Source organism: Ambystoma mexicanum, chromosome 7q, assembly GCF_040938575.1.
Source record: "Ambystoma mexicanum isolate Mex_15411 chromosome 7q, UKY_AmexF1_1, whole genome shotgun sequence".
Classification (NCBI taxonomy): domain Eukaryota; kingdom Metazoa; phylum Chordata; class Amphibia; order Caudata; family Ambystomatidae; genus Ambystoma; species Ambystoma mexicanum.
In genome coordinates, this window is record NC_090941.1 from 370,822,622 (window position 1) to 370,839,733 (window position 17,112).

The window sequence follows — 17,112 nt, forward strand, 5'->3', positions numbered from 1 at the left end:
TGTGAAATTCAGGTGTGAAAACAGACTTGGATTTACCTGTGTTTTAGGCTTTCCCCTTGGCGCCCAGGTAGGTGCACCCACACATGTGAGGTACCGTTTTCATTGAGAAACCTGTGGGAACGTGGGACGGTAGGCAATGTGTTGTTGGCGGTGTTTTTCAATGGTTGAGCCGAGTGAAATGTGGGGAAAATATGTTTTTTTCCCACATTTTGGACTTTGCAGGGTGTCTGGGTGATACATTCTGGGCCGATTTGTGCAATTCATATCTCTGCGGATTCCCACGGGGGTCCTCATTTTGGAAATGCATGGGGTTCCCTGTTTTCCTTGGTGGCTTGGACACCCGAGGCCCATATCTGTATGATATGCCCGTCTGCAGAGAGTGTGAAATTCAGGTGTCAAAAAAGACTTGGGGTCATCTGTGTTTTAGGCTTTCCCCTTGGCGCCCAGGTAGGTGCACCCACACATATGAGGTACCGTTTTCATTGGGACACCTGTGGGAATGCGTGACGGTAGGCCATGTGTTGTTGGTGGCGTGTTTTGATGGGTGAGCCGAGTGAAATGTGCGGAAAATGCGTTTTTTTCCTACATTTCGGAATTTGCAGGGGTGTCCGGGTAATAAAGTCTGGGACGACTTGCACAAATCATACCTCTGCAGATTCCCACGGGTGTCCTCTTTTTGGAAATGCATGGGGTTCCCTGTTTTCCTTGGTGGCTTGGACACCCGAGGCCCATATCTGTATGTTGTGCTTGTCTGGAGAAAGTATGAAATTCAGGTGTCAAAACAGACTTGGCGTTACCTGTGTTTTAGGCTTTCCCCTTCGCGCCCAGGTAGGTGCACCCACACATGTGAGGTACCGTTTTCATTGGGACACCTGTGGGAACGCGGGACGGTAGGCCATTTGCCATTGGTGGTGTGTTTCGATGGGTGAGCCAAGTGAAATGTACGGAAAAAGCGTTTTTTCCCCCCACATTTCGGACTTTGCGGGGGTGTCTGTGTAATACATTCTGGCCTGATTTGCGCAAATCATACCTCTGCGGATTCCCACGGATGTCCTCTTTTCAGAAATGCATGGGGTTCCCTGTTTTTCATGGTGGCTTGGACACCCGAGTCCCATATCTGTATGATGTGAGAGTGTGAAATTCAGGTGTGAAAACAGACTTGGATTTACCTGTGTTTTAGGCTTTCCCCTTGGCGCCCAGCTAGGTGCACCCACACATGTGAAGTACCGTTTTCATTGAGAAACCTGTGGGAATGTGGGACGGTAGGCAATGTGTTGTTGGCGGGGTGTTTCAATGGTTGAGCCAAGTGAAATGTGGGGAAAATATGTTTTTTCCCACATTTTGGACTTTGCAGGGTGTCTGGGTGATACATTCTGGGCCGATTTGTGCAATTCATATCTTTGCGGATTCCCACGGGTGTCCTCATTTTGGAAATGCATGGGGTTCCCTGTTTTCCTTGGTGGCTTGGACACCCAAGGCCCATATCTGTATGATATGCCCGTCTGCAGAGAGTGTGAAATTCAGGTGTCAAAACAGACTTGGGGTTACTTGTGTTTTAGGCTTTCCCCTTGGAGCCCAGGTAGGTGCACCCACACATGTGAGGTATCATTTTCATCGGGATACCTCTGGGAACGCAGGAAGGTATAACATTTTTTGTGTTTCTGTGGTTTTCATAACGTTTTGACCCATTTGCTGGTGCCCTTTGTCACACAAGCCTTTCATTTCCCAAATGTGACCTACATTTAGTCGCTGCTTTAGACACCATACACTTGTGTAACCTGCACAAGTCACGTACCCTTGAAAAGGTTTGCCTATGCGCTTTCAAAAAATGTATGCTTGCCGTTCCTAACCACATTGGTTTTCCCGATTTAGACATGCTAATTGCGTCTGTTCAGGCCGTGAGCATAAAACTCCTGTGTACCATGGCTCAGTGTTTGGCTTGTGGCATTGCTTGTTTCATAAAACACTACAAAAATATGTGTGATTTCCTAATTGCAACAGTCGGGGGAATGTAGCAGAGCATTGCTTTTCTCAAAATTCATAGAAGCCATTGCCGCACCAAGCCAACCATGTCCAACATATACCTTTTTTTCAGTAATGTTCCCGCTTTTCCACCAATCTATGGCATTTTTCCCTACCTAGTTGTTGCCTGACCTACGTAAATCACCCCTTCCTAAACTTGTAATTTTGTCTACTTTTCAGAAATATATGCCTTTCTGTCTTCCAATTCGGCTTTCCTGCCCTTTTCTTCCATTCCGTCCATTCATGTCCAATTGGCAAAAATGGTCAAAATCGTCTACCTCACACAAAGCAGTTGATAACCACATCAAAATATATAATTTTTTGTATCCACTCAACCTGTCTTTAAAGCCAGGAAATTTGGGAATACAGCACAGTAAACCGTTTGTTCCTAGCTCTTACAAGGAAAAAACCACAGGCTTCTTTGAAGATCATTTTATTGGCATTTTTTTAAAAAACCCAACATTTTTTCCCTTTTTGCTTATTTTCTCCCACCCCCCTACAGCAACTTAGGATTCCTGGCTGGCATTACGACCGCCTACATGTGGGAAAAAAAGGAGCCACATTTGTCCAAGATATCTCATGTAACAAAAAAGTTACAAGGCATTGAATGGCCACATACCGAAATCACAAAAAGGCCCTTGCACTGGGGGGAAATACCCATGGCACTTAAAGGGTTAATATTAATAAATATTGGGCAACCAATATAAAAAATATAGAACAACAGGCATTCAGAATGTAGTATTACTCTGTAATACAACAAGGTAAGGTTGACGTTGCAGACTGCAGAAGCAACAATCCCACATGGGGCTATTGCTAGAAACACTTGGACTCTTTTTTGTGTAGCGTCTACTTCAATGTTGGAGTAGGGCGCATTGTGTCATTGCAAAGTTTCCTTACCCCTTAGCAGTGGGTACTGTATCACTTCTCTGCACCGTGCTTTTAACCTACAACCTTCACTAATTTTCAAGTTGAATGCATTATTTCAGTGACAACACAGATGGTGAGGCAGAAACGTAAATGGTGGACAATTGTAAACATAGGGCCTCATTACACGGATGGCGGTAAGGGTTTACCGGTACCAGTATTTTACCGGTACTGGTAAATCCTTACCGCCTTACTACGAGGTCCCTTTGCGGGTTGGGGAATTTAATGCCTGCTTTTTGCAGGCGTTAAAAACCAACCCGCAAAGGGACCCAGGGAGCTAATTACGGTACCGCAATTTGCGGTACCGTAATTAGCGCCTTCCCCATTCAAATTATGCCCTATGGGGCAAAAATGGGAATGGGGAAGGGCAATGGTGGAAGGGGGAATTACCGCCCCGCCAACCTTGGAATGGGACGGTAATTCCCCTTTCCGCCAAGGCGGTGCCGGTATCTTACTTAAAAAGTAGGTCACTATTAGCGCCATGGTTCTCCGCCATCCGTGTAATGAGGCCCATAGATTGTAAATCAATCAACCACTTCTTCTGGTCCTGCACATGACTGTTCATGAACATCCTAACTGTTCGCACTTTTGCGACAAAAAAGCACCTGTTTTTTGCTTCTTGCAGCCATATCCCATCCCATCCACATCACCCCTCATGTCCCCAGAGATTATTTGTTAAATTTGACAACTGCAATGTTGTGTTTTTTAATATGTTTATACCACGATGTCCGCGGACACTAAGCGCAGATCAAAGATGGCGGGTGTTTCCAAAAATCTGACGCACTTCACGCTCTTCACCATCCAATCAGGGGACACGTTGCATGTCCTTGGACATGACGCAAGCCGATTAGCCAATCAGTGTCCAGCCATAACTACACGCCCATGACCGTGGCATTGTAATTAATAATGTACATGTAGGGCTTGGAAGAAATGTACACGGCTGACCTAGATACACAATATTAGCTTTGACATTTCCAAATGTTTTAGATTTTTTGAAATGTTTGTGCCATTTTATATGCATATCTAATGTGATATGTTTGTGTTTATGTATTAAATATTACGGTTTTTTTATGATGAATTATCTTAAATAATAAATAATCGTTTTGTAATATGTATCGATCAAGGGTTAGGTCATTTCTTTCAAGACTTAATAACCATGTATATTTTCATGGCAAATTCAATTTATTGTATAATCAACCTTCTTTTATGATAACAATACCCCTTTTTAATTCTTATAACCCGTTATTCTCAAAATAGCCCTTGTTCTGGCTTCGGTGTGTCAGTACGTCTGGATACAGTATAGAACTTGAAATAAATAGTAACATTCACTCAGATCAGGGAATGGGCATAGTGCTTTCAGGGCATGGCAGAAGCATAGTCTCTTTAAGCATTGTAGCCAGTGTCACTGTGGCAGAGGAAAGCCCACAGTTCATAAAAAAGGCACACCACTGCAAGGCAGTGTCACACGCACTGCTCAGCACCACTGTAGCTAGGTTCATCTTCACGTAAGAATGATCGAAGCTACACACTGTGGACACTGCTGGCAAAGTCACAGTGTCATGGCAATGGTGGATTTGTGGTGCAGTGCATATATGGCATGGCCATTAGCAATGTGTTGCAGGCATTACAAACGACCAGAGCTCATTATAAAAAATAAAAGAAATGATGCACTGTTAGCAACGTTGACATTAGTGAACAGTCGTATGATTCAATCAGTACTTCCATTGATGACATTATTTATGATTTCATTTACAATGTCAGGTCAGATGTCAGCTGGGATATCATGTGTGAGGGTCTGCGGTGTGCATTGCTGGGTACTTCTGGGAATGTTTCATGAAAACGTACTGTAAGTACATGCCAGCACCAGAAACACTACTGTATGCTTGTAATCTTAACCGCTTTACTGACATGTGCTCCCGGTCTCAAATACTGGTCGCTTACAGACCACATTAGACTGCTGTATTGTGCCCTTGGTCGCCTACAGACCACAGTAGACTGCTGTATTGTGCCCTTTGGTCGCCTACAGACCACATCAGACTGCTGTACTGTGCCCTTGGTCGCCTATAGACCACATTAGACTGCTGTACTGTGCCCTTGGTCGCCTACAGACCACATTAGACTGCTGTATTGTGCCCTTTGGTCGCCTACAGACCACATTAGACTGCTGTATTGTGCCCTTTGGTCGCCTATAGACCACATTAGACTGCTGTATTGTGCCCTTTGGTCGCCTATAGACCACATTAGACTGCTGTATTGTGCCCTTTGGTCGCCTACAGACCACATTAGACTGCTGTATTGTGCCCTTTGGTCGCCTACAGACCACATTAGACTGCTGTATTGTGCCCTTTGGTCGCCTACAGACAACATTAGACTGCTGTATTGTGCCCTTTGGTCGCCTATAGACCACATTAGACTGCTGTATTGTGCCCTTTGGTCGCCTATAGACCACATTAGACTGCTGTATTGTGCCCTTTGGTCGCCTACAGACCACATTAGACTGCTGTATTGTGCCCTTTGGTCGCCTATAGACCACATTAGACTGCTGTATTGGGCCCTTTGGTCGCCTATGGACCACATTAGACTGCTGTATTGTGCCCTTTGGTCGCCTACAGACCACATTAGACTGCTGTATTGTGCCCTTTGGTCGCCTATAGACCACATTAGACTGCTGTATTGTGCCCTGTGGTCGCCTACAGACCACATTAGACTGCTGTATTGTGCCCTTTGGTCGCCTACAGACTACATCAGTTTGCCGTATTGTGCCCCAGGGTCACTTACAGACCACTTTGAGGAGCTAGCGCTGTGCCTTATGGTCGCAGCTCGCCCTGACACTAATCCAATATGCAAACCTGTCCACCCCTCATCATGTTCCCGTTCTGCATTCTCCCTAACCACACACCCTGCTTGGGCCACCACTACTGGCCCCATAACAACGGTCTCAGCAAGCCGGCATGCCCCCGGCATCACCCTATCCCATGTCCTACACCGTTCCTTCCCTCTACTCCCCCATTCCCAAACAGCGCAAGTCTCACCCCTAGGACCTATCTGAATACCATTAAGCATCATGCTATCAGCCCTGATCCAATCTCACACGTATTGCCCACTGCAGATTCACCTCACCTCAGCCATACTGAAAAATTCTCTAACCCCGTGACAGGTGTAGCAAGACACTTCAGATTAAGATCTCGTACTATCAACCACCCCAACCCAGCCAAATATGAACACACACCTCCCAAACAAATTAGGCCCAGAGTACTTCCCCCTCATCAAAACCATACTCCTAGCCAGAAACCCAACACTACCTCCAAACCAGCCCCGGGCACCCCCAATAAATTGCTATCCACCTTTAAAGGAGCGCTTATCAATGCCCGCTCCTTAGGGGCGCATGCTATAGAAGTTCACGACCTCATTATGGAATCACAGCTCGACATACTAGTAGTCACAGAGTCCTGGCTCCATCAAGCATCAGGTCCACTACTAACTCTGGCAATCCCATCCGACTACACCATATTTAGAACAGATAGGACCCACTCTCAAGGAGGCGGTGTTGCTATAATAGTCAAGACTAAATTACAGCTTAGATCTTGTCCCATCGAAAGTATTGAAGGGTATGAAACATTACTCGTAAAATTTCCCATAAATGCTAAAACTACGATTAACTTAATAGTAATTTGTAGAGCACCTAGCCCTAACAACCACCCAGAGACTGAAATTCCATTGCTATTAGCTCCACTAATAAAACCTAGCTCAAAATACATCATCCTGGGTGACCTTAACCTAGGTTTCAATGACAGCCAAGATGCCAAAGCAGAATCACTTCACTCCGCCCTGAAGGACATGGGCTTCAGCCAACTAGTTAATGCACCCACACATATCAAAGGCAGGACTCTTGACTGGATCCTCTCCCTTAATACCCCCATAACCATTGAGGCCATCTCCCCTCTTACTTGGACCGATCACCATAACATTGTATTTACAATCAATCCCTCCGAACCCACACAAAAGAAACCTAAAACCATGATTACCTACGAAACTAGAAACGCCCGCAAACTCACACCAGAAAACCTCACGCCTCCTCTTTCAAAAATCCTAGATTCTACCTCGATCACTAGTGACAACCCCTGTCTCCTAGCAGACATATATCACAGCTGCCTCACTGCAATCGTTAATGCTATAGCACCGCTCACCACTAAGGCAAAACGCTCAGACAAGCGATCTAGCTTCTGGTTCAATGATGATCTTATCGCCCTCAGAAGAACCAAACGCGCGTGCGAACATGCCTACAGAAAGCATCCTACTGCAGAGGCAGAAAAAGCCTACCAAGAAATAAACAAAACCTATAAAACAGCTACTATTACCTACAAATCTAATGCGTATAATAGTAGGATCAGCAATGCGACCTCAGATACCAAGGAACTATTTGCCATTCTAAAATAATTGGAAAACCCTACCCCAGCCATAAACCCAACCATCCCTAGCAAGGAATGGTGCACCACTATTGAAGACGCACTAACAGCCATAATTGAACTACTCCAAATAAAAATCACTTCCAAAAAACAATCACTAGCCAACAAACCTGCCCTCCTTAATCTAAATCGACCACATCAGGAATTCACCAGCTCCCCATTCCACTTCACACCAGTATCCCAAAATGTAGTGTTTGACACCATCGCCAATCTTAAAGCCTCCAACTGCAAAGGCGATTCTGTCCCCGCATCAGTAGTCAAATCCTGCGCCCACACCCTCACCCCCATTATCACCAACTTCGTGAACGCATCCTTCAATACTAACCTAGTACCAGCTAGCATTAAAGAAGCCTGGGTCACCCCGCTCCTGAAAAAACCTACCCTAGACCCTACTGTGACCACTAATTACAGGCCAATAACAACTGTCCCATTTCTCCTCAAAATATTGGATAAATTAGCATACAACCAAGTCCAAACTCACCTTGAACAAAACAACCTCCTTGGCACGAGGCAATCAGGTTTCTGGCCCAACCACAGCACAGAAACGGCACTCCTTGACTTAAAAATCCAGATGGATACCATCAGAGACTCAGGAAAACTCTGCATCCTCCTCCTACTCGATCTCTCCGCAGCGTTTGATTTAGTAGACCATAATAAACTGTGCGCCACCCTAGCGAAAGACTTCAACTTCTCCACCGAAGCTACTACCTGGATCAAATCTTTTCTTGCTGACCGCACCTCCAGGGTCGCCATAGGTAAAGAAGCCGCCGACCCCATCATAGTACCCATTGGTGTCCCCCAAGGTTCCTGTCTCGCACCAACATTATACAATGCATACACTAAACTCCTCTTCTCAGCGCTAGACGACATGGGTGTCATCTACACCAACTTTGCAGATGACATCCAGATCCTCATCCCTTTATCGGGAGACTACACTCAAGACACCGACACTATCAACAAAATATATGCCATAATCCAAAATTGGATGGCACTAAATAGCCTCTGCCTCAATGATGAGAAGACTGAGGTTCTCATTGTGGGCTCCCAATCCAAAATAGAAGCATTACATGCTGATTACTCATCCATCAACATCGATGGTACAAACATATCAGTACTCAAACAAGTAAAAACACTAGGTGTCTACCTAGATGCCAATCTTACCATGACCAAGCACATTAACGCCCTCTCTTCCTCTACCTCTTACACCTCAAAACTTTTTGCTCTCAGTCGCCAATTCTTGACACCCACCAACTGTATCACGCTGGCAAGAGCTTTAATCTTATCCAGGCTCGATTACTGCAACGTACTCTACCTGGGTACCTCTAAAGCCAATCTAAACAAACTACAGCTTATTCAAAATAAAGCCCTTCGAGCGGCCCTTGGATTAAGGAAGTCAGATCACATCTCAAATATTAGAAGAAACCATCACTGGCTCCCCATCAAAGCCAGGGTCACATTTAAAGCCCTGTGCTTCACATGCAAATGCATCCACTCTTGTGTCCCCATATACCTCAACCACGCCATCACCAAAAAAGTATCAAATAGGCCCCTCAGATCTAACAGTCAACTACTCCTAGCCATCCCCCGTTACAAGACAACCAAGGCAGGAGGCAGTAGTTTCCAATATCTCGCACCCACATATTGGAACACTCTTCCCCACCCCATCAAAAATGAGCAAACGTTCTCAGGCTTCAAGAAATCCCTGAAGACGTGGCTATTTAACCAAGACTAATATCCCCTTCCAGGCTTCAGGAAATATCACTGTACTGAAACCCTGCATTAAATGTCTTCGTGTATGATTATCTTGTATTCACATGCACTGCGCCCGATTGGCAATCTCTAAGAAATGTTTTTAACCAAGCTGTCTGTAACATCGCCGTGGTACCCAAGGGTTTGGGCGAGTAATAAATGCAATAAATAAATAAATAAAATAAATAAATAAATACAGGATTCGGGGAGGTTGACAAGATATGACATAAGTGACGTGACATCGAGATGAATATGACATTTGTTTAGTTACATTCTCCTGAAATCCACATACGGTTTGTGTTGTTATGTGGATAAAAGGAGATGAAAAGAAAAGTCTTTAATAAATAAATGCTTGAAAATTACATTGAATTGCAGCAATCCTTCAAACATCAATTGGCCATGTTCATTCAACTCCTATCGCAATTGTTTTACGAACATATATTTGTAAACACTGTTCCATATAGAAAAGAAAAAGTTCGGCATGTTTCCATGTACATATATATATATATAGTGCCTCTTTGCTATGCCAATGAGGTGAAACATCTTGAACAAATGAAAATGTACACTTCTTCTCCCCTGACCTTTTTCCTTGTGATTTGTAGAGCTGTCACTTTTAACCTTTCTGTGATACAAAGGCTTTTGACAATAAAGTGGATCTTGCATGGCCAGTTTAATGGTGGCATTCTTTTCAGACACATGTACAATTTCGAAATAAAAAATGAACAATTGCTCTTGTGACACATTGGCACTATAACTAAAAAGGGCAGAAACCTATTGTCTTATTAAGTTCTTCTTCTATATTATCCTGTTCTTCGATTTAGGAGCCAAAGGTTGTCTATTGTCGGTGGCTTTATAAGTAATCAGATTACGTATGTTGCTCTTGTAAAAGCCAAGTGTGCACTACTGCAGGGCAATTTTGAAACAGTACAGTAACGTTGTCAATGGCATTTGCAATGAGTGACTTCTGCATCTGCTTAGACTGTAAATATAGATGTGTTCGCTGGTTGGTGGGCGCAGATGTCAGAACTAAATAGCCTGCCATTGGAACGAAGTTGGCTTTCCCCACAGCAATGGATTGTATCTGCCCGCCCCCTCGCAGTGGTCTTGGATTCCACGCAGAGGGGAATAATTGAATGACATAATTATGATACACTTTCCATACTCCAGGAGGTGTATCAAGGCCTCATGTAGGTGTTCTCAGAGGCACTGCAATAGCATAACGATGCCTCCGGGCTGGTGCACGCTTTATATATAGCGTTGTATAAAATGTATGCTGATACAAAATCGTTCTGCAATATTTTTGTTTTGCCACAAAGTAGTCACAAATAAAAGTCGTTAGGTGATACAGAGTACTGTGCTTATGATAACTTGTAAAAAACATGTGATCTGTGCCAATGACAGAAGATGAAACTGATGTGTAGTGAAACAAAGAATCTGGGTGCAAGGGGGCGAGCTGGTTGTTCATTTTCTCCACAGTGTTTTGTAAAAGATCCCACTGACTAGGAACCATAATTACGTCATTAGAAATTGAAGGACAAAAACATGTAGGAAAACATCAAATTCAGACTTGTGGGGATTCAGTTTGTAAGTATATCCAATGAACTTGATGCTGTCACTGATCTTTACACTTTATCAGTCGTATCCAGCCAGGAACATCCATTATTTACATTGCTCAAGTACGGGACAGGAAGAAATGCAGATAGATCTGGACCCGAACATTTTCATAAAGTTTCAAAAGAAGAATTCTGAAGTTCTTTAGATGAGTGATAGATAATCAAGGTGTCATCCTCCCGAAAAAATCCAACAGGTCTCAAATATCCAGCAGAAGAACTCAGCAATGGAGACACTGTAGAACAAGCTCATCTGGCCTCTTCAAAGATCTCACTGAGGAGTATGAATGTACCCCAAACGACAAAAAAAACTCACGTGAATATGGATTCAATGGGATGAGTTGTTTATATTGGTCTCTGAGTGCCAGCTGTCTGACACTTGTTTAGTAATTAATTGTGCTGCAAGATCCTTGAGAGTTCTCAAAGCAATGAAGCAAGTTTCATTGTTCATTTATGTAAGCAGCCCCCTTGCACTGTGACGATGAATGAGCATATGTATCGCCTTTAAAACTGTGAAAACATGTCTGACAACTGGGAACTGAGTTACCCATTCCCCCATACCCTTCTATGTAACTCTCAGTAGTGAGCCGAGATGAACTTTACTACAGGCAGTATACAATGGGTATTTGGCACTGTCGACCACAGGATCAGGTGCCTGGGTCTTCGATGTTTCATGACCGTATCAGAGACCTTCATTCTAGGTTCATTCATTTTATTAATTCAGCTTTTATCAGCCAGTCAAAGCACTTTTGGGCTGATTTGTCATATTTGTTCAGCTAATGTGACCACTTGAATCAAAGGAAGTCTGATGCACTTTAAAATCCCAGCTTAGATCATATTGAGTTGTGGATGTTACTAGGCTGAGAGAAACGTCGATATACTGGGCAGAAAGTGTTTATGATTTTGCAGAGCGTTCAGCAGAATTGTACACATTTTTCTTGAGCACATTCAGTGGTTTATTGTTTCATTTTGTGTACGATTTTGTGCTACGGAAATTTTAGTTTCCCATTGCTGTGCCCCTTTGTCTGTTCAGTGTCTGCTCAGTGTTATGTTCGTTTTTCCAATCTAACAATTTATATTCCCTTTCCTCCAGTCACTTTTCCTCTTTGTTGTCTCTGATAAAACGTGTATAGCATCATGTTGCTGTCCTCATCATGTCTACCCTCCTACTGTTATATTGTTTTTTCATTATTGTTAGTACTGTGTTGTGTCTTTAGTCTTTACTTGTATCCGGTGGTTCTTCCTGGTCCCTTCGGTGTGCATCCAAATTTTAGAAGGGAAGAAGGCAGTAGAGTGAGGGAGGTGTTGCATTTATCCTCGCAGAAGGATGCACCTCTCCCCGGCTTCATGAGGAGGAGAGAACCTCATGCTATCTGTTTGTGGCAGTCTTCCGAGTTACCGGGGAAGGCAGAGGCATAGGGGGTGGGTGAGGTGAGAAGGAGGAGCCAGGACCACTGTAAGAGGCTCCAAGCACTGAGCTATCAGAGACATGGCCTCTCACAGAGAAAGTAGATGCAAAGCCTCTGGTGGAGGCAACTGTGAGGGAAGGGTGTGTGGTGGCGCAAGAGAGCAGTCTAGCAAAACAAGAGGGCAGTATCATGTTCCTCATGTGTGGGAAGTGGGTGGTTGCATTAGGAAACCTTGAGGCGCAGTAAAGTGTAATGGTTCCTTTCTAGGTGGAAACATCGCTGAGGAGAAATGTGTCTCTATCCAGCCTGGTGAGAACCAAGGGAGGGTTTGGGTTATTTCAGGAGGATCCTCATGTTGATGGATCTGGAGCAGGTGGTGAGGAGGTAACGGAGGGGATAAGGAGGTGATGCTGGGGCAGACATGCAAAGCACCTGTCATTATGGAGTGAGCAATGTGGACCCAGGACTTCCTAAGGGTGACAAGCTCTACCTCCCCGACACCACACTCATGGTCCTGTATATGGGAGTAATTTGATATGCCATTACAAAAACTGTCAAGGGAGGTGAAGAGGGAGTCTTCCACGGGGAGGGGTGTTGAAAGAAAGACAACCGGAGCATGTATGCAAGGGATATGCTCTGGGGTGATATCTTATGTTAAACCACATTTGCCTGTGGCATGAAGACATTTACAGGGAGAATGAGTCCCACACCTCCAATGAGACCACTATGCACCTGCCGCTGACTCTGCCTCAAGTGGTGGGGAAAATGTGTATGCCTGAAGGGCCCAGAGCCAGAGTGTAGCACGCCTTTATTAAACAAACTGTGTCAATCAGTATAAAACATCCACATCCACCAAGCTGACCTGTCAATGCCAATGGTACCAGTAACTGAAGTCAGAAGCAGGCCATGTTGCTGGTGCCACCCCAAAAAGAGGTTGGGGATGCACACCATTGCCAGCAACCAATTGGGGACATAATCCATGTCACAAGGTGAAGAGGCATTCAGCCACATGTTGCTTGCATTTCCTAATGCTTGTAACCCTGCTGGACTTGGCCTCAATGGTACTTTTGGTTACTCTTGAGAGGTACATTCAACACGTTCATCCTTCACACCTGTATACTGTTTTGCAGAGAGGAAGGGATGAAGAAAAGGATTTGCCTCACAGGGAGACTACACACACATGAAAGAGCAGACAGTGGCCTTCGAGATACTTTCTGCATTTTAGTTAATGGCAGCAGCCTGTGTGAAAACACAAGAACGTTAAGGGGTGGCATCGCTCATTGGGAGATCCATAGTATTTTAAGGGGTGGCTGAATTATGTGTGAGTGCTCAAGAGCTTTAAAGCATGTCTGAAATCTCTGAGAAAACCTGTGAAATAAAAGAGATTGCAGGTCACTGTAAGATAGCCCAAGACATGTAGGGGGTGACCGTACTCTGTCATAGAAGTTTTGAGAAGTGGTGGTTCTGAAAATAGTAGGATTAAAATACAGTACCAGCAGAAAAGGCATTGGCTTGAAAAAGCCAGTAACTGGTCAGCTACTCTCACTCACAATCAGTTTCCCAACTACATGCACTACAAAGCCACCTGCTCCACTGCTGTCGGACATATATTGGGTAATAAATGATTGTTATCATCTGAACTTCTGTGTAGGATCGATGTTGATCCATAGTCTTCCACTATACTACTTTATAAATTACCTACTATAGTTATGTCCCTGCAGATCTCTGTTGCTCCTATCCACTCAGATGAACAAGTTACTTACCAACTGGTGACATTCTTTCGATTGGATGTTCCTCCAACATATTCCTCATCTTAGATGTATTCCATCCAGCTTTGCTGCTCTTTGGAAGTTTATTTGGCAGAGGGCGCCGTGCGTCGATGTCGTCGAGTCGATGGTCCCTCGAAGTCCTCCGTCGAGGGTGACGTCATCGGGTATATAAGTAGCATGCGCGGCGCCCGTTGGCCTCAGTTCTGCTTTTCTCCTTTTTGCTTTGATTTTGTACTGTGTAGATTGTGCCGGGAGACAGGTATCAGCCTTGCGAGAGTTGAGTTGGCAATAACCCGGAAAGAATCTACAGAGGGGTAGGCTGGGAGGGCGATGAGGAATATGTTGGTAGAACATCCAATCGAAAGAACGTTAGCAGTTGGTAAGTAACTTGTTCTTCGAGTGGATTGTGTCCTCAAACGTATTCCTCATCTTAGATAGACTCCCAAAGCAGTATGGCTAATTTCTTTGGAGGAGGGGTTAGATTTTTCAATACCCTTAGATGGCTGAATATAGTACTGCTTTACCAAAATTCAGCTCCTTAGACTGGGAAGCATCCAGACTCTAGAAATTTGAAAAGGTGTGCAGTGACGACCAAGTTGCTGCTTCACAAATGGACCTTATTGGAACACCTCTTTTAAGGGCTGTCGAAGAGGCAATGTCTCTGGTGAAATGAACCCTTAACCCTTCTGGTGGGTCTTTTTGTGCTAATCTGTAACATTCTGAAATGCAAAGCACAATCCAGCCTGATATTGTCTGTTTTGTCACCGATTGACCCAGTTTCCTTCCGGTGTAACCGATAAACAGTTGGTTGGCCACTCTAAGCTTGGAAAGCCTAGAGATGTAAAAGCTTAAAGCTCTTCTTGGATCCACCTGTGTAATCTTTCCTCCTCAGTAGGATGAGGTGGAGGATAGAATGCGTGTAAAACAAATTTCTGACTTAAATGAAAATAAGATACTACTTTAGGTTAAAATGAGGGTTTAACCCTCACCACAACTCTGTCCTTATGGAACACAGTATAGGGTGGCCCAGAAGACAGTGCCTGCAATTTGCTCACTCTTCTTGCAGATGTTAAAGCAACTAGGAAAGCAATTTTCCATGTCAGTAATCTTAATGGACAAGTTTTCAAAGGCTCAAAAGGAGAACACATTAAGAATTTTAGAACCAGATTGAGATCCCAAATTGGCACTTGGAATGGGTAAGGAGGACACACATTAGTGAGTCCCTTTAAGAATTGCAATACCAAAGGAATTTTGAAATAGGAGCATTCTTCAGACGAGCGCTTGAAGATGGAAAGTGCGGCAAGATAACCTTAATGGTACAAACATTTAGACCTCTGCGCTAGGGACAAGAGGAAGGACAGTACTTCCGGGATAGAATATAGAAAAGGATCGACATTCTTTTCTCTGCACGAGTTGCAAAACATCCTCCAACGGCAATGGTATAGAGATTTTGTTGCTGGCCTTCTTGCCGAAAGCAACACCTCCATGACGTCATCTTGAAGGTCCCAATCCGTGTATCTCAGCCTTCAGATACCAAATATGAAGGTTCAGAGTTTTGACCTCTGGATGGAGAACCTTACCCTCTATTTGTTAGAGAAGGTCCTCTCTCTGAGGACAACGTACTGGGGGACAGATGGACATGTCTAGAAGGTCCGAGTACCACGTTCTCCTGGCCCAATCCGGGGCAATTAGGATCATGTGATTCCCAAACCGTCTCAGTCTCCTGATGACCTGAGGAATGACGGGAATCGGGGGAAACACGTACAATAGTGGGAAATTCCACTACACCAGGAACGCGTCTCCCAGGGCTCCTCTCGGGGGAAATTCCCTTGAGTAATACTTTTTGTACTTCCGGTTGATTTCGATCGCAAATAAGTCTACTTGAGGGGTTCCCCAAAGGGCAAAGATCTCTTGAATGACTTCCTGAGCCAGTTCCCATTCGTGGGACACCGTGCTCTGCCTGCTCAGAGCATCTGCTGTCATATTCTCCTCCCCGGCAAGATGAACTGCCGTTAAAGAGATTCCCTCCTGAATTGCCCAATACCAGAGCTGCATTGCCTCTCTGCACAGAGGTAGTGATCCTACACCTCCTCTTTTGTTTAGATAATGCATGGCCACTGTGTTGTCCGCCATTATCAAGACATTTTTCCCCTGACAGATGGCAGGAAAGCTTTCTGTGCTAGTCTCATTGCTCTCAGATCTAAAAGGTTGATGTGTAGTTTGGACTCCGATAGAGACCAACGACTGCTGATTGTCCGATCATTGGCATGAGCTCCCCACCCCATGAGTGAGGCGTCCGTCACTACTGTGATCTCTGGCCATGGTTGCCAAAAAACTTCTCCTTTTAGGATATTCTCTGTACAAGTCCACCATAGAAGATCTTGTCGAACTTTGTTCGGAATCTGGAGAAGATCCGTCATTTTACCTGAGAACTGGGACCACTGAGTCTTTAGAGCCCATTGAAGGGATCTCACCCTCAAACGTGCCTCTGGCACCAGGAAGATGCAGGATGCCATGAGGCCGAGCAACCTTAAGAAGTCGTAAACCTGGAGATTTTGGGCATTTTGAAATTTGGAAACCATCTGAAGAATATCTTGAGCCCTCGACTTGGGAGGCAAGCTCTTTCCCAAGGATGTGTCTAATACAGCTAATATTTACTGGAGCTGCTGTGAAGGTGTTATTTGCGACTTCTTGAAATTTAGGGAGAAGAAAAGTCTGTGGAGGAAGTGGCAGGTGACTTTCAGATGATCCAGTGCTTGTTCAGCAGAACGTGCCCTGATCAACCAATCGTCCAGGTAGGGGTAGATGTGAATCCCCCCTCTCCTGAGGTGCGCTGCCACCACTACCATTAACTTGGTGAAGACCCTCTGGGCGGAGGTCAATCCGAATGGCAGGACTCAAAACTGATAGTGTGAGTCGCCAACTATGAACCTCAGGTATTTTCTGTGCTTGAGATGAATCGGCACATGAAAATAAGCATCCTGGAGGTCCACTGACACCAACCAGTCCTGAAGTTGAAGGGCCTGAAGGATCTGAGAAAGGGTAACTATCTTGAACTTGTCCTTCCTAAGGAACTTGTTCAAGTTTCTTAAGTCCAAGATGGGTCTCAGTCCTCTGCCCTTTTTGGGGATCAAAAAATATGGGGAGTACCATCCCTTGTTCT